Genomic DNA, 19,772 nt, shown 5'->3' with positions numbered 1-19,772 from the left:
GTCCAACCTGGCAAGAAAATGGTTTTAGTAAATAAAAAAAAATTAGACATGCATAATGTCGGAATTTAATTGGAATCAGATGTAAAATAAGAAAATTATGATGCTACTTTTTCTTTTATACCCATTTTTTTAAATTTATTTTTTTACTTTAATCAAGAAGTTGTCCAAGGATATGATAATCTTTGATTCCTCGTGGATTACATATCATATTCATTATTTACATAGTTAATTTTTATTTGCTGGAGACCCTCATGCGATCTACATAAATAATAAAACTGATAAATCAGAATATAATCATAAAGGAGTCAGTGACTGTGTAACATCATCTTTTCCTTCAGTGCATACTGTTCGAGATAGTGCGCGTGTTTTGTAAAAATAAACGGATCTTAAAATTGACATAAACTTCTTGTTTGAAATCAAATTTTGATGAAACTTTCCGTGATATGTTTTTTCTAGATTGTATCTATTTGTTTGAACCAAATTTCGCTGGGTTGAACGTATAAACTTTTTATTTTTCATTTCATTTGGCATTCCAACATTATCAATTTGTTTCGCACATTTTGATATACAATTTAAAGCAGGAAAACATAATAAAAAATTTCTATGTACAATAATTATCATATAAACAGGTAGGGAATGAAGAGGCTGCTGAAAGCGGAGCTTCTAAGGCTCCTAATAAAATAAACTTTAAATAATTGTGTTTGATAATATTATTTTCCACTACCTCGCTTTCGTACGGAGCCCGAGAGGGGACATGCATGAACATTTTTTTTTAATAAGTCGTTCCCACCACTTATAAGTCGTTCCCACCACTTATAAGTCGTTACCACCACTTATAAGTCGTTCCCACCACTTATAAGTCGTTACCACCACTTATAAGTCGTTCCCACCACTTATAAGTCGTTACCACCACTTATAAGTCGTTCCCACCACTTATAAGTCGTTACCACCACTTATAAGTCGTTCCCACCACTTATAAGTCGTTCCCACCACTTATAAGTCGTTCCCACCACTTATAAGTCGTTCCCACCACTTATTTATAACTACCACGTGATGGCATATAATTATGAAGAAGGGAGCAGTACGCCGCGCCCGCTAACTCCAGGAAGCTCCGACGCCGACGCCGAAGCTCTCAAACCAAGCCTGGCGAAAATCATCGAAATCGATGGATATAGCGCCAACGTCAACAGACCCGGGTACCCAACATTATAACAACAACAAGAAGAAGACCGGCAGGAAGTTGGTTGGATATTCGATATTCGATATTCAAACTGTGAAGTTGGTTTGATATTCAGGTTCGATATTCAAACGCGTGTGAAGTTGGACCAATATTCGATATTCGATATTCAAAAATTAGGGGTCTTGAAAGCTAACTAGGGGGTTAAACAGGTGCAGCACGTCTCGGGCAACCATAACAACACTGTCACTGGCCTGCCCTAGTAAGAGGACATTCAGGGGACAAACGTCAGTGAATGAAAGGGCAGAAAATTGTAATTTTTTTTATTTTTCTTTTCGAGGGGCCCCCACATCCCGACGGCCTACCCAGGGCAACCATGTATCCTATCTTGTAGAACTGGACTCGGGCAACCAGATAAACACTAGCTTGACCCGGCGCATGCACAATTTTCTGGCTTGCTTCGCTCGCTGGCTACTTTTCCAAAATTAATTATTCCACATTTGCTTTGGTGTGCTGCCTCAACATATTTTGTTTATTATCCGCAACTGCGTTGAACTTAATATAATATGTGGTGTATGTACCCGCGATTTGATAAAAAATGGCCATCTGCAATGTTTAAAAATATCACGAGGATCCGGGGGCTCCGCCCCAGACCAGTGCATGGCGCCACCGAATGGGGAGGCCCCATTGAGCCCCCCCCCCCGAAATTTGAAGGAAAAAAATGTATATAATTCTCCAAAAATGTTTTTAGTTCTTTAAATTTTAACAATTTTCTCATCCATTCACCGTCACAGCATTTAGCTCCCAACAATTTTAGTCACTAACATAAATCTTTCAGGCCATTATATAAAATTCAAAATGTAGCTCGCGCTACGCGCTCGCAGTTATTAATGATTATCTTTTCACATGGGGCTTAAAAATCCAATATTATTAGAGTTTTCATTATTCGTTTTAGCAAGATACATTATCCTGCGAATTCATAATTTTCATAAATGATATATTTTCAGCGAATTAGATAGCCATTCAGTTCATAATTTAAAAAAAAGCTTAGAACGGCCAGGTATCATCCCGGATATCAAAAATTTTCGGCTCGCGCTTCGCGCTCGCACTATTTATTTGGTGAGATATCATCTTCATAACCCAATTAATGGAAACAGCTGATCCTTAACAGGTCCCTTTTTCATTCAGTAGGGACTGCATATAAAATAAAATTAACTCGCAACTCTCGCTCGATTTTTTTAAAAATGTGTGTCATCCCCCCGGCCCCAAAATGTTTGTTTGCCTCATCCTAGGTTAAAAACCCTGGTGCCGTCATTGCCCCGGACCCGAACCGCATAGCACTGCCCCCCCCCCCCAAAAAAAGTTCTACAACCGAGAACAAAAAAGAAATAATAAAACGAAAGAAAGAAAAGGAAGATGAAAGATATGATGTCAATCTCAAAATTACAGGTGATTTTTTTTCGCTCACTTCGCTCGCTCGAGACTTATTATTAAGCAAGTATTTGCTGCGTGCGCCATGGTGTGCCCCATCTTTTTTGTTCTAATCTCGCATTGAGCTTCGCCCTAATGTTCAGGGCATAATCATAAAATATCCTGGTCATACAATATTATGACCCCTCCATTCTCTTTCCCTCCCTTTCCCCCTCCTTTTCTTTCCTATCTCTCCCTTTCGCTTCTCTCTCTTTTATTTTTGTCTTCTCTCTTTCTTTGTTGTTTTTTACTCTACCCATTGGCGGCAACCCTAACGGATGGGGGGACCGTGGTTCCCCATGCTTGAAATAGCCCGTATTCCTTGTTAATTTACCCCCCCCCCCCAAATGTACATGCGCTGGGTCAAGCTAGTGTGTATCTGGTTGCCCGAGTCCAGTTCTAAATGTTAGGATACGTGGTAACCCTGGCTAGGCCGTCGGGATATCCCTCGGGGCTTCTTGAAAAAATAGTTTATTTTAATTGAAAAAATGCGATAAATAGCCCTTTATTCCCTTTAATTTTGTTAATTTGAGCCCCCTAAATGTGCATGCACCGGGTCAAGTTAGTGCTTATATTGTTGCCCAAGTCCTGTTCTAGAAGATAGGATACGTGGTTACCCTTGCTAGGCCGTCGGGATATCCCTGGAGACCCCTTGAAAAAAAAAAATTATTGAAAAAATGCGATAAATAGCCCTTTATTCCCCTTAATTTTGTTAATTTGAGCCCCCTAAATGTGCATGCGCCGGGTCAAGCTAGTGCTTATCTTATTGCCCGAGTTGATTTCTACAAGATAGGATACATGGTTGCCCTGGGTAGGCCGTCGGGATGTGGGGGCCCCTCGAAAAGAAAAATAAAAAAATAACAATTTTCTGCCCTTTTATTCACTGACGTTTGTCCCCTGAATGTCCTCTTACTAGGGCAGGCCAGTGACAGTGTTGTTATGGTTGCCCGAGACGTGCTGCACCTGTTTAACCCCCTAGTTAGCTTTCAAGACCCCTAATTTTTGAATATCGAATATCGAATATTGGTCCAACTTCACACGCGTTTGAATATCGAACCTGAATATCAAACCAACTTCACAGTTTGAATATCGAATATCCAACCAACCAACTTCCTGCCGGTCTTCTTCTTGTTGTTGTTATAATGTTGGGTACCCGGGTCTGTTGACGTTGGCGCTATATCCATCGATTTAGATGATTTTCGCCAGGCTTGGTTTGAGAGCTTCGGCGTCGGCGTCGGAGCTTCCTGGAGTTAGCGGGCGCGGCGTACTGCTCCCTTCTTCATAATTATATGCCATCACGTGGTAGTTATAAATAAGTGGTGGGAACGACTTATAAGTGGTGGGAACGACTTATAAGTGGTGGGAACGACTTATAAGTGGTGGTAACGACTTATAAGTGGTGGGAACGACTTATAAGTGGTGGGAACGACTTATAAGTGGTGGGAACGACTTATAAGTGGTGGGAACGACTTATAAGTGGTGGTAACGACTTATAAGTGGTGGTAACGACTTATAAGTGGTGGGAACGACTTATAAGTGGTGGGAACGACTTATAAGTGGTGGGAACGACTTATAAGTGGTGGGAACGACTTATAAGTGGTGGTAACGACTTATAAGTGGTGGGAACGACTTATAAGTGGTGGGAACGACTTATAAGTGGTGGTAACGACTTATAAGTGGTGGAAAACGACTTATAAGTGGTGGGAACGACTTATTAAAAAAAAATGTTCATGCATGTCCCCTCTCGGGCTCCGTACTTTCGATACCCATAGTCACTTAAATAGGGAAATTATAACCTCCATCCTATTCATCCCTATCACCCACTTACATTTTTAATGCCATTTACTTTGTCATATATATAGTTTCCTATTATAGGCCAACACAACTTACGAACAACAAACATCACACAAGAAATAGAATGTAAAAAGTTTTGTTTGTTTGTTTGTATTTATTTCCATATAAAAAAAAAATATATATATACATGCTCAATTTAACATAACATACAGATCATATGGAGGATGGCCCATTTTAGCGGTATTGATAAAATACCACTGTTCTTCCATGGGGTCCTTTAAAACATAAATACATGCATATAAAACAAATATAAAAAATATACACAAAACTTAATTGAATGCATGACGCCACATCTGTGAGTATATGGCAATATAACGTCCCGCTTGTCTTAAACCCCCTCTATTGCACTCTAAAAAAGGTTTAATCAACATTGGGTAAATTGGGAACATGAATGCTGTTGGGTGAAAAGATATCCAATATTTTGTAAATTGTACGCAATGTTGCGTTGAAATAGCCCAATATGGGGTAAAGAAAAATACCCAGCTGTGCCAGCACGCATGCACGTAACCCTTTTACCCAATATTGGGTAAAATTCTACTCAGTATTTTTAGAGTGCACTATTCCCCTCTTTCTATCTTCCTTTTATTATAACTACAATTTTAATTTCGTTGTTAAAAATTCACTTTTCTCACACTTTTTATTCACCATACATTTATCTATCTCTCTGCCTTGATATTTATTTACAACTATCATTAATCTATAATATACTACACACTAAGAAATCCCTAGGGGTTGGTACCATAATTATAGTTAACTGCTCCCTCAAAGGTGCACAAATGAGTCTAATCATGCTCATCTGTGCACCTTTAAGGGAGCAGTTAGCTATATTAAGCCATAAATAGTGTGCAGAGATGTACCATGTAATAAAGGTTCAACTTTAAACCTTTTTATATAATGTCAAGTATTATTGCATCCTAAAAAGTGAAAAGTTGCACCTTTAGGGAGCAAATAATGAAAAAGGGTACATTTTGCACCTTTTTTCACTTCGGATGCAATATTACACCCCAAATTTCGGCGAAAATGTTTTGGGGCTAAAAAATGTCTTAGTTTGTAAGGTCATCTAAATCTCACGTTTCCCGATTATGTAAAGGTATTTGAAATATATTTTCAACGTTTTCTGTGTTATTCGATGTAATATTTGTTAAGTATATTTTGAGGTCATTATGATACGGTGATTTTGATAATATTGCTGGGATGTACCAATCTTTTAAGTGAGTATAATACTCTGCAAATAAACTATTAGTTTTATTTGAATTGACTCGTTTTATGATCGAAGCGTGTGTACGTTGTAGTGATTTGAGCGCTTAATCATTTAAACATTACTCATTCATAGTATGTAAACACTTGAGGCAATGCGAAATTTATGATAGCTATTTCGATAATTTGTCCATTATTGTGGAAAGAGAAAAGGAGAAACTAGATACTCTATGCTGGTCATTAGTAGCTACAATCACTGGAATTATTAGGATAGGAAACCAAATAATTTGACTAATTAGAGTGTAGAGACACTTATCCCTCTTTTGAATCAAGTTGAAGTTTGCCCTTAAACCTTTAATGGATTTGAAACACCCTAACCCTGAAGAAAAATGAATTGGACAATAATATGGCTTGGTAAATTATGATTTGGAACTGATGTGAATGAGGATGGTAGATACTAAGAAATAAGATTTCATAGAAGGTAAAAATGGGAAATTATGACTAAAAGGGATAAAGGGATAATTTGGAGTATGATAAGCGATTCATCCAGGATTGAAACAAATAATTGCTCGGCTTGTTTCAGTTGAGGAGTATGGAAATTAAATATCTATTCGGTTTTATTGTCTTGGAATAAATCATTTTAGTTTTTATATTTCAATTTTCTACGCTAGTACATTGCGAGCTAATATTATCTTGGAAGTGGACGATTCGGATGTGGGGGGGGGGGGGTCCTTCGCTTCGGATGAGGTCCTTTAAGTTTGAAATAATAAAAAAATCACAAGCCCATAACCCGAATCAGGCCCTACACCATCACTGCATGGCCATTATTGTAATTTCACCTAACTCCTGCAAAGCTCTGCCACACTGTGAGAAAAAAAGACTTTACAGTAAAAACAAAAGAAAAAATAACCAAATCATTTTGTAAATTGTCATAACAGGAACGATTGTTTTACAATTTTTTCTACAATTTTACAGAACAGGTTTTTATTACAATAAATTTCTAAAATTACACACACCAAATATAAATTTTCTGTAATTTTACACAAATACATGTAAGATTACACAGTGCAGTAAGATTACAGGTGTTTTCGAGACTGCTGCAGGAATATATATATATATATTTTTTAAGAAGAAATTTTTTAACATAAAGTGCATTCAAAAATGTTTACAATCCTAGGCCCCTGTGCTCAGTGGCGTGACTACCATGATCACGGGCCTAAATCCCGGGGAGGGGGGGTTAGGAATACATCCCCAACTCTTCAGAGAGGGGGGGGGGGGGCGGTGGCATGTACAATCATCCCCCATTTTTCAAGACAGAAACTATATATATTGTTATCATCAAGTGATTAATACTACTGTTAATGCATGGATTCATCTTTAAATGTGGTCAACGTTCTTAAAGGGGAAGTTCACCCCCCAAAAAAAATTGTTGTAAAAATAGCAGAAAAATATGGTATAAAACATTGAAGAAGATTTGAGGAAAATCAATTAAAGATTAGGAAAGTGATCACAATTTTAAGTTTTGGATTTGTGACGTAATAAAAGAGCAGCTGCCCCATATGTTATGTACTGTAAATGCATAAATTTCATTCTTTTAATGGTTCGTGATGACTTATTTTTGTCTTCATTTTAGGAACGGATGTGAAATGACTGGTATATTGATATACTGAAGATACAGTAAAAAAACATTTTCAGTCTTCTGAGAAAATGATATTTCATTGATTTTTTTCACCATACCATAATGTAGGAAAGCTGATCGCATTCATGTATGACGTCATAAATCAAATAATCAAAATTCTAATAATTTTTTATTCTTTGATGGATTTTTCTCAAACCATCGCAAATATTTTACGTTTTTTTTGTTGCTATTTTTACAATAAACTTTTGTCAGGGTGAACTTTCCCTTTAAATTTGCCAAAATTTGCATTCTAAAAATGCAAATTTTTCGCACCGTCGCTCCGCTCCCGCGCTCAATCTTATCTGACAAGATTTTGACCATGGTAAATCCCTACGTTTGTATAGCTTATTGCATATGCTATATCATCCGTTGCATCATGAGAGCATGGTCATACTACGTCCATTTATAAATTGTATGATTCCGATATATTTTATATATGGTTCTAATTTTGATCATAAATCAAGCATCTTTGTGGAAGCGGGAGATAATTTGTATAAAATATATAGGCATGCAATATACTTATTTATATTTATTTATTTATTTTGTTTTATTTATTTTATACTGCAGGGTAGGCCTGTTCAGTTCTTAAAACTGCTTTACAAAGGTGCCCTGCAGTTTAAAATACTGGCATGAACAACTGGCATGAACAACAACAACAAACAACATCAAAAATACAAAATATCTAACATCAGAAACAATTAACACCAAAATATAGAGTGGGAAGTGACAATTTAAACATACATAGCATTGTAAATCAATGGAATATCATTTAGCTCTTTATCAATTCGTATGAAAGGCTTTGCATAATTTTTTAAAAACTAACAAGGAGGTACAAACTTGTAAATTTGAAGGAAGTGCATTAAATAATTTGGGTCCGACATATGCGAAAGATTTTCTTTTATGTTCAATTCTAGCTTTGGGAAGCTGAAGGGGGCATCGTAAAGAATACCGTGTCCTGTATTTCACGGGCCGTTTACATACTAAAGGTTTTAAATAATTTGGAACTAAATCATTCATTATTTTATATACAAGAACACAATACTGATATTTTATACGCTGATCTACTGATTGCCTCTTCAGTGACTGCAACAAAGAAATTTGTGATGTATTATAATATTTTTTCAAAAGCATTCTGGCATATTTATTTTGAAGTTTTTGTATCTTATCTAAATGTATTTTTGCACTGCTTCCCCAAGATGTAATACAGTAATCAATGTAAGGTAAAATCATAGAAAAGTACAGCTTCTTCATAATATCAAAGGACAGTAAGTGCTTAATCCGCCTTACACAACCTATTGCCCGAGATATTTTACAAACGATATTAGTAATATGTTCGCACCAAGTCAAGCCCGGATCGAGCATGACACCTAAGTATTTAATCTTTTTTACATTTTCTAATTGTATGTTCCTGAATTTCACTGACAAATGAGCACCCCTCAACTTTTTCTTTTGACCAAATACCATGGCTTTTGTTTTTTGCGGGTGTAAATGCATATTATTTAAGTCTAGCCATTTACTTATTGAATCAAAATAATCTTGCAAATACTTTTGTACCTCCTTAATTGATTCACCGTGATTAAAAATGGCGGTATCATCAGCATAAAGAGACATTTTAGAATGTACATGCAATTTCAAATTACACATGTCATTAATAAAAATACAAAATATCAATGGACCCAGTATAGATCCTTGTGGGACACCTGATTTTATCTTCAAAAATTCACTGCGACAACTGTTAATCATTACAAATTGCCTTCTGTCTGTTAAATACGATTCCATCCAGTTGTATTCATTGCCAGTAATACCATAGTACTTAAGTTTTGCAAGTATAAAATTGTGAGGAATAACATCAAAAGCTTTGCGTAAGTCCAAGAAAATACCACCAGTAACATGTCTTCGGTCCATTTTATCATACAAAAAGTCTGTAATCTCAGTTAGACAAGTGGCAGTAGAATAAGACGGTCTGAAGCCAGACTGACAATTTGCAAGTAGATCATTTACATTTAAGTACTTATACAATTGATCATGTATTGCTCTCTCTAGTATTTTGGACAGGACTGGAAGCACAGAAATTGGTCTATAATTGTCAATATCAAATGATCCTCCCTTATGTACAGGAGTAATTCTTGCTGTTTTAAAATCTTCTGGAATAACACTAGTTTGTATAGTTGCATTAAATAAATGGGTTAAAGGGCCAGCTATACTCTCTGCTGCCAGCTTAAGAAACTTAGGGTGAATGCCATCTACTCCGACCGCTTTCGAACAATCAATATGTAATAGTTCTTTCAAAACATACTCCTTTTTGATTGCATAAAATTTAAATTCACAATCTGGAATAAACAGAGTTTGTAAATTGTTTAATAAATCTTTCGAGAAATTACCCGAAGCGGCTTGCAACCTTGAGCCGACTTCATTAAATGCTTTGTTTAGAACGTGAGCTATTCCATTGTTAGGTATTTGATCATTATCAATTGTTAATTTAACATCATGACTCGTGGTTTTATTTTTCTTAGGTATAAGCTTCGATAAAATGTTCCAGTTCTTTTTTATGTCATTTTCGCAGTCCTTAAATTTGTCCTGATAATACTTCAAGCTAAGTGTACGATGAGTTACTGATGACATTGGCCAAATCAAAGAAAATACGTTGAGACGCGTTGTCAGATAAAAATAATAAACAAGGCGCAAAAAAGAGGAGATGTTTCAAAATATCAAAATCATTCAGCAAAATAACAAATCTAAACTTACACAGCTTGAAAATATTTTCTCACACATCTGAACCTATACCAGTTAAAATTTCTAAGTCGGTATAGGCTATGCTACAGATATTGGATTCGGAAAGCTTGAGAATAGACATATCGAGCTGCAGTTTATTCATTGCTCATCATTTTGTCAATGAGGTTCTAGAATTTGTGATGAATCATGGGAGAGATTAATTTTCATGTACAATGTGTGTTTGTCATTCTCATGTATGTTCTACTCTTCGTTTCGGCACAGAATGATGCACAATATGCACCTGAGGAAAATATCGTTTGTCCTGTGAGACAACCCTATGGAGTCTGTCATTATGATCAGAAGTAAGTAACATACGTATACATCAGAAAAAATGGTTTAGTATTAACATTTATATGATTTTAACAGATTGAGGTAAATTCGTAGCGTTTTTTGTCATGAACTTCTCGAAACATTTTCAGAGTAAAAGAATAGATCGAGAGAGGATGTGTGTGGGAGAAAGAGAGAGATATAGAGATGCGGTAAGGGAAATGGTTATTCTAAATATGTGAAAGTATACGTCACTGTCTTTATCTCCCACACTGACCATTTAAATTAAATAATTCTTCTTTTACTGTTTTCTTTTTCAGGCAAATCATTATTAAATTGATTAAAAACCATTCATTTTGAGGCTTATTAAATAGCAAAAATATTTAATTTTTTAAGCAGTAATTACGCACGTTGGGTCTTGAAGAGACAATGATTATGTTTAATTTAATTCAACAATTGCTTCAAACACTACAATGTTGGTTTAAAAATCTCTTTACACATTGCAATTAAGAACAAGAGCAATAATCAATATCCGAAGTTATAATGTCATTAATGTATGATAACTGTACTTCATTGTTAGAACTGACTATTTCCTGCCCAAAGGTTCATCTTCACACGTTTGAAGAGGATAAATGTATCGAAAGCTGAGGCATACTATGTCCATTGCGGATGGGGAGGGTTAGACAGATGTATTCGATATCGGTGAGTTTCACAAGACGTTTTCAAAGTCGGTCGTGGGGACTGCTTCAGTTATTTTCTTTAATGTTTTCTGGAAAATAATTTTAGGTACTCTTCAGTAAATATCATGTACATAGAACAGAATAGAAACACTGCTTCCCCTTTACTGCTGTAGATAACACTGCAATATATTTCAATGATAAACTAAGTGTCATTGTAAGGTCCTCCACCTCACCCCATCCTTGAATCAAATACTAGATATTCACTCAAAGGATAAATTCTTCAAACATATACATATTACTTCATCATATATTCTGTTATTCCTAATTCATTTGGTTTAGTCGTTTATGGTATATCTAAGTGTTGTATTAAAATAGCTTATACACTCTTAAAAAGTTGCACTGCAAAAACTCCGGTGTTGATTTAACACCAACCCGGAATCTATATATATATGGAAGCTTAAAAGTGCCACCGAGATGTTGAGATAATTATCTTGGGAAGTCGACATCATGATAGCAAAAGATCAGATGACGAGATCCCGGATCTCATCATGTCAACATCTTTTAGAAGAGATGATGAGATGACAAGATCCCGGATCTCATCATGTCAACATCTTTTAGAAGAGATGATGAGATGACAAGATCCCGGATCTCATCATGTCAACATCTTTTAGAAGAGATTACGAGATGACAAGATCCCGGATCTCATCATGTCAACATCCTTTTGAAGAGATGATCAGATGTCAAGATCCCGGATCTCATCATGTCGACATCTTTTAGAAGAGATGATCAGATGACAAGATCTCGGATCTCATCATGTCGACATCTTGTAGAAGAGATGATCAGTTGACAAGATCCTACACCATTCATTGCGAACATAACGCGGCGCTAAATTATGGAACGCCAGGCTGGACACAATTCGTCACCAACAGTACATGGTACATCCGCCAATTGATGTGTCCAGATAGCGGAACATAGTGTGATTATATTATGGGGGCTACTAAAACATGTAAAAGATATATAAAACATAGTAGCCTAAAAGAGTGACCGTTTCAGACCCAAAACTGCCCCCAAAATTGCTGATAAACCCGACATTATCTGTTTTCAGGACAACCGTGAATTTCAGAGGAAGAGTGAAGAGTCACGGCCGAAAATTGCTGATTTTTTTTTTTGCTTGCCAGAGATTTCTGACATGCAATAGACATTGTCATGCTTTCAGCACCCCAGGACAAAAATCGGTCCCACATCCCTGCTGTGCACGTGTCATCTAACAGATCAATCAAAATGCACCAAATTGATTTTGTTTTCACAGTGTTTTGTGTTGAATTTGATATTTGCATTGCTTTGAATAACTGGGATTATACCTTTTCATTTTTTTGGTAAAAAAATACAAGGCTTTAAAAATCGGGAGAGGGACACTAGTTGCTTAGATTTGCAACAATAACAATTTACACTGATCTTTGGTTAAAATTATACAAGTCAATCACATTAAACTCCTTTTAAGAGTCTGATTGAAATGACTTCCAGAGAATGCTGGAAAATGAAAGAATAAAAAAATATTTAAAGTGATTAGGCTACTCGAAAACATCAACAAATCCCAGATGTTGGTTGCGTTTCATGTTTCTTCTTCTTCTTCTTCTTCATCTTCTTAATTCTTCTTCTCCTCTTCCTTCCTCTTGTTGTTGTTGTTCTTCTTCTTCCTCTCTTTCATCCAGGCGCGTTTCTAGACTAAAAGGTTTTTTTTTTTTTTTGGGGGGGGGGGTCTTCTAGATAAATGCGTGACGTTGGTCATTTGAATACAAGGAAAATTGGCCCATCACGTCCCGGTGATAAATTAGTTTCAGTTGTTATGCGAGGGGCGTAGCGACCGAGCGAAATAAAATCACATCAACATGTATAACACCCTGGACCAGTGATTTAGTTCCATGATAAGGGGGACAAGACTGGCAATGAGGAGGTCTGTGTTGTTACCCTCTCCAGGCGTTCAACTTCTTCATAAGCGAGAAAGCGTAGCGAACGAGCAATTGCTTGACTAAATAACACTCAAGATAAACTATCCGTCAAGGGCCGGTATGAAATTGAATAATGAAAACATTTTTCCCCGATTAGGGTCCCGGTTTTAGGGTATCAAAACTACTGATCCTGTAGGGTGATTTAAAGTGATTTTTCCCATTTAGGGTAACAAAACTACCGCTCCTGATATCCCGTTTAGGGTGCTTTTCAAAAATGATTTTTGCCCATGCTGTAGGCCTACAGGTCTCAATGGGACATGTCCTCGGGCACTTTACTAGTAGGTCAGAGAGCATGATAGCGACCGAGCCGTGAGAGAAACTACTGAAGAATGGCAAAAATTCACAGCACTTTTGGCCAAAATAGGAAAAAAAATCAGGGTTTAATCTTTTATTTTACATTGGTAGGCCTAGTTTGATTTTCGGGGACGGGGGAGGGGAGAGCTACTTTGAAAAAAAATTGTTTTTCACTCCTTATTGCTGACACTCGGTTATATCCAACAGGGTGTGTCCACAGTAGTTTACTGTATTTTACGTACAGGGAAATTATTGGCTGACTATAGTCGCACATCAATAGAGCATTAATGTATTTTAAGCTTAGATGTTATTTTGTGAGGGAACGTGTAACAACCAAGCGAGAAAATTTTCGAATTTGAATTGTAAGAGTTTTCAAGAGCACTCACGACCTATAGAGGATTTGTGGTCCTTCTTTTATGGGGGGGGGGGGGCTTTATTCCTCATAGCCCACCCGTAGAACCGCGCTTGCTTCCTCTTGTTCTTTTTATTGTTCTTTTTCTTCTTCTCCTCCTTCTTCTTTTACTCTTTCAACAAAATCACACTATGTTCCGCTATCTGGACACATCAATTGGCGGGTGTACCATGTACTGTTGGTGACGAATTGTGTCTAGCCTGGCGTTCCATAATTTAGCGCCGCGTTATATTCGCAATGAATGGTGTAGGATCTTGTCAACTGATCATCTCTTCTACAATATGTCGACATGATGAGATCCGAGATCTTGTCATCTGATCATCTCTTCTACAAGATGTCGACATGATGAGATCCGGGATCTTGACATCTGATCATCTCTTCAAAAGGATGTTGACATGATGAGATCCGGGATCTTGTCATCTCATCATCTCTTCTAAAAGATGTTGACACGATGAGATCCGGGATCTTGTCATCTCATCATCTCTTCTAAAAGATGTTGACATGATGAGATCCGGGATCTCGTCATCTGATCTTTTGCTATCATGATGTCGACTTCCCAAGATAATTATATCAACATCTCGGTGGCACTTTCAAGCTTCCATATATTATATATGTCCACACCAGAGAAGTGTTAAACAACACCGGTTTTGGTATTAGTCTAACACCAATTAGTATTAAAACAACATCGGTTTGATTCCAAACTGGTGTTGTTTCAATACTTCTCTGGTGTGGACATATATAGATTCCGGGCTGGTGTTAAATCAACACCGCAATTTTTGCAGTGTGGGCAACAAACTGTCCACACAAAAATTGGTTTAAAAATCTATCCAACTCTGGGTAATTTTCAACCAATACTGTGTAGTTTTCACCCAAAACACACATTATTGCTTCAAAACTACCCAAAATTGGGTAAAGTTTTAACCAATTGTTGTGTGGACAGTATACTGGCCAACATTTGTAAGAGCGTACGAGCGAATATAATATTATGAATATATTATGAACATTTACTGAATTATCTTTATACGTTTTCCTGTCAATTCTTTTTATCACTAATTCTCAATGTTTTGACCTCATAATTTCGTCCATTCATGGTACCTTATCAACTGTCTGTAAACAAAATTATGTTATGGTAAAAAATATAGAATATGTTATCAATCCCATTCATCCATACTGACGGCATGAATGGGAATTACGCATACTTTTTTGTAAGAAAAGAAATGAATGTGCTTTAATGTGCCACTACACAGGATCATCATTGCAATTATAAAGGTGCAACAATGTCACATATTACCTTTTAAAGCTAGTAGCACCTTTTGTTTAACTGCACATTTAAATCAGATAATATTTGTATCACTGTAAAGGCCTATGTTGCAATATGATTTTTATATTATATAAATATTTGTTTCCATATAAGTTCAGAATTTCCTGCTAAATACTGTACATTATCATAAACATTAAATATCAATCATGTCAATTGACCGTCTATGGTTCGTGGAGAGACCGCAGTATATTATTGTAAAGATGGAATTGTACATTCATATAAAAAACCATTGATAGTGGCTAATGAGACATTAGGGAATGACATTATATGGATACTTATTAAATGCTTTTGAAAGCAAGTCTATATAATTCAGATCCGATTTCTGGCTCTTTACATGTTCTTGTGAGTTGTTGTCGAATTTTCAAGGTGTGTTTCCATGGTTCTCATCTACAGTAGTCTTACACCCAAGGTATAACATATGATTATATACATTATGAGAAATAATCAATAACTGTATTGACGTAATTTTCAGTTTGATTCTATCGCAAGACCTGGGTAGGATTTTAGACAACACATAGGAAGAGCTAATGCTCATCTGTAAACATCAAGATTGTAAACTGAAACTTGTTATGATTTTTGTTACAACACTGTTATGAGAACGAAGAAAACTGTATGTTCTCATATCCAACATAGAAGTTCATTTTACAACCTTTATTTAAAACGATTTTCAAATACAGTTCTTTTGCGTTTTTATGATTTGTCATCTCTGGTTGATACCAATTTGCACAATTTTTAATGTAATAAGAAAATGCTTTAAAAATAAATTACAGCTATTGATTTAGTTTTATAAGTTTTGTCATCTTGAAACAAAGTGGGGGAAAAGAGAAATATTACATTGAAAACAACAAATCATCTCTATGATAATTCGTTATGGCATAATATCGTGCAAACAAAAATTCATTGCCAAGGATCATGGCGGACACAATATGACAACCTAAAAACAGTTTCTCTTACGAAAAAGAGGAATACACATACACACACACCCTCCTAATCAGTCCAGGCGCGGATTTCGTAGGGGGGGGGGGGCGTTGGGGCCAAAATTTGACCTGATTTTGGCGCCCCTGTGTACTCTTAGAAAAAAATGGCGCACCATCCCTCAGCGCCAGGCAGACATAGACCTGAGTTCCTTAAATGCATGTTGAATGATCTTATTTTATAGTCAGATGAAAAAAATGCAATTGAAGACAGTTTTTTTTTATGATGGGTTTATGAAGAAATAACAATGAATGTGAGTGATAAGCGCGAGCGATTTCCTTTTTAAGTATTTCGGGGTTTCAATTTTTTTTTCAAGGCCCTGCTAGAATTGTGTATGTGGTAGCTGTAATATGTTTACTAGTTGTTTTAGAATATCCTTCAATAATATTATTGATAACATATGGAAATAATGCAATCTCGAAGGCAATCGACTCAATCTCCTAATCGGTGGCGTAGCTGGCCTTTGGGATTTATTCAGCAGGGACGAAAGGGGGAGGGCTTGAAGTTTTGTAGGGGACACTAAGATATTTTTTTGGGGTACTGACCGAAGCTAAAGAAAATCTTCAATTTATAGTCAAAAATACAATGAGATGTTTCATAAGGCCTTGATAAAAGAAATGCGAACGCAATGCGCGATCTGATTTTAAAAATATAAATATATATTTCATGTATTTTATCCTGAAAGCTTAAGTAGTTGTTATGATGAACATGATGCATAACTAATTAAAAGATTATTGCGAGCGCGAAGTGCGAGCTGTAAATTTTTATAATGAAATGAAAAAGGACATTTTCAATTGTCAGGTTAGAATATCAAAAATTTTCAGGTCGCTTTTCTCGTTCGCTTAAAAACTGTCAAGACTTGACGCGAATATAACTAAACAATTAATGGGAGCGCGAAACACGAGCTGAAAATTTTTGATATTCTAACCTGAAAACGGGAAGCATGTTTTATAATAAACAAACAGCTGTGTATCTCGCGAATCAAGTGATACGAGCGCAAAGCGCGAGCTGAAATAATTTTCATATTCCCATCTTAAAATTTGACATTTTAAGCACGTTTTTAGACAAAAACAAATTTGTGTTTCTCAATGAATGATTGATGCCAGCCCAAAGCGCAATCTTAAATTTTATTTTTCTATACTGACCAGAAGTGAGTACCTTTTGAGCATATTTTACAGGGAAATTGTTAAGGGGGTATGCATCTCACTAAACATGTTTTGTTATCATGAACTGAATACATAATGCAAGTACAATGCTTATGTGCAAGTTTTTAAAAATCCATAATTATACTCAGGGATGGATCCAGCTTTCGCCATGGGGGGGGGGGGGGGGGGGATGCGGGAGTTGGCAGAAACATATTTTTATTCACATTTTCCCCGATTGGCCACCAAAAGCTGATTATTTAAGGGGGTATTCCTCTCAAAAGACTGAAATTCTTACTATATCTCAGGTTTGTTCTTACACACAAGATATATCAAGATAAGACATAAATAAATAACACGAGTGCGAAGCACTACCTATTTTTTTATACTTCACTTATAATGATATGAAATTTAAGATAACTGAATAATTAATGCAAGCGCAAAGTGCGAGCTAAACATTTCGATATACTGATCTGAAAAGGGATCTGGCAATGACAGTTTGCAGTGACTCATGAAGAGGATATGGCGAGCGCGAGCTGAACATTTTAATACACTGATCTGAAAAGCGACCTGTTAGTGACGGTTTCCAGTGACTCATGAAAACGTTATATATCACCAATCATATAATAGTATCCCGTAATTAGTAACCAACTGGAATAAAATTATTGGAAATGGTTTTTTGACTGATTTGAGTAGGTATGGGTGTCAACATTTACCCCCAAAAAATTAGGAGGAATACGGATTAGGGAAAGTGCTTTTTTTCAAGGTCAAAGGTCAATGACCTTTTTAAATATACTGTATCATATCTCCCAGATGAAATATTACAGGTTGGTGATCATGGTGTCAAAATGCACAGATTCTTACAAGGAGATCAAATAAAATCAAATCAAGTACCTACAATGCTCATTCACCCATAAAATTCAAGGTTAAAGCCTTTCAAAGTTCAATGACCTTTATTACATTATATTCCATACACGGTATAATGGTATCTCTGAGATGAAAAGGTGCAGGTTGGTGATCTAGGTGTCAAAATGCAGAGGTTCTTACAGGAAGATCAAATAAAATAAAATTAAGTACACAGAATGCACATTAAACTATAAAATTCAAGGTAAAAGCCTTTCAAAGGTCAATGACCTCATTTACATTATGTATCATACTGTATAATAGTATCTCTGAGATGAAACGGCACAGGTTGGTGATCGTTGTATCAAAATTCCCAGATTATACAGGAAGGTCAAATAAGATAAAGTTAATCACCTAGAATGCATAATAATCCAAAAAGTTCAAGGTCAAAGGTCAGTGACCTTTTTACATAGGCTATATATCGTATAAAGGTATCTCTGAGATAAAACGCTGCATGTTGGTGATTTTGATGTCAAAAAGCAATTTTTGCAAGAAGATACAAAAGACTCAAAATAATCATACAGAATAATTCAATATCCAAAGTCAAAGGTCAAAAGTTGGTAAATATTTATATATCCATGCATGATTCCCCCCAAAAAGAAATTAATCCATTATATTCACATTTTATTTGTGAATAATAGAAAGAAAGATAACTATTTGTAATGAAAAATTGGAAGTCTAATAATTTCACTCTGAAATAAGGATAAAAAATGGCCATGGAAAATATATTTAGGAGTTAAAGGTCAATCAACTATGTCAATAACGTCAGGGAATTTAAGTAAATAGGTCGATATAACGTGATTGTGGCATGTAGGTATAGTGATTCTGATGGGGAAAAGGAACACAAATTTAATAGTTGAATCCTTGACAAATGATAATGTCAAAATACAAGTTCGAGGTAAAATTGTATCAAATATAACTTTTTCTTATAATATACTGTAATGCATTGACAAAAGTGTAAAAAAAATCATGTGTGATATAATTTGAAATGGTGACAATGGTGAAGTTACCTAAAGTAGCAGCATTTAGATATGCATTTTATAAATCTAAATCAAGGTACTAATTTCTCTGTAGCAATAGGTCACTAACCTCAAATGCTACAATCAATACTATAACACTATAACTTGATCTGTAAATGGAAAGGATGGGCCTAACTCTTATGGCAAGCATCCACCGAGAACATTTTCATATGGCCAGGGACAATGACGAAGAATTAAAATAAGGCAATCATTACAGCTGCAGCTTTTGTCATAGATGAAGTTAAGTGTGTCAACTTCAGCAAAGAATAATTGAACTCTTGAAAACCTTCTGACATTTTCAAGACTTTGATCTGGCCCATTCAATGAAAGCCTTACGTTCTGTCAAGGGATATCAGACCAGGATCTATATTATTACTGATAATTGCACAGCTTGATTCTCAAGAACTGGAAGTGGTGCTTTAGGAGTTTTGTTAGGTCGATGGATGTGTACTTGTAAGCTATTATCTCCTTTTGAATTTCATTGTTATATGCCTAATTTGTGCATGATAACAATCAGTTGTTCTGGACCAAAAACATGATCCTTGTACAAACTGATACCTAGTAGAAATAGCATCATTGGTGACGTACGGCAAAGAGCAGAT

The sequence above is a fragment of the Lytechinus pictus genome, chromosome 3 (genome assembly GCF_037042905.1).
Source record: "Lytechinus pictus isolate F3 Inbred chromosome 3, Lp3.0, whole genome shotgun sequence".
Taxonomy (NCBI): domain Eukaryota; kingdom Metazoa; phylum Echinodermata; class Echinoidea; order Temnopleuroida; family Toxopneustidae; genus Lytechinus; species Lytechinus pictus.
Note: the sequence above shows the minus strand (reverse complement) of the source record.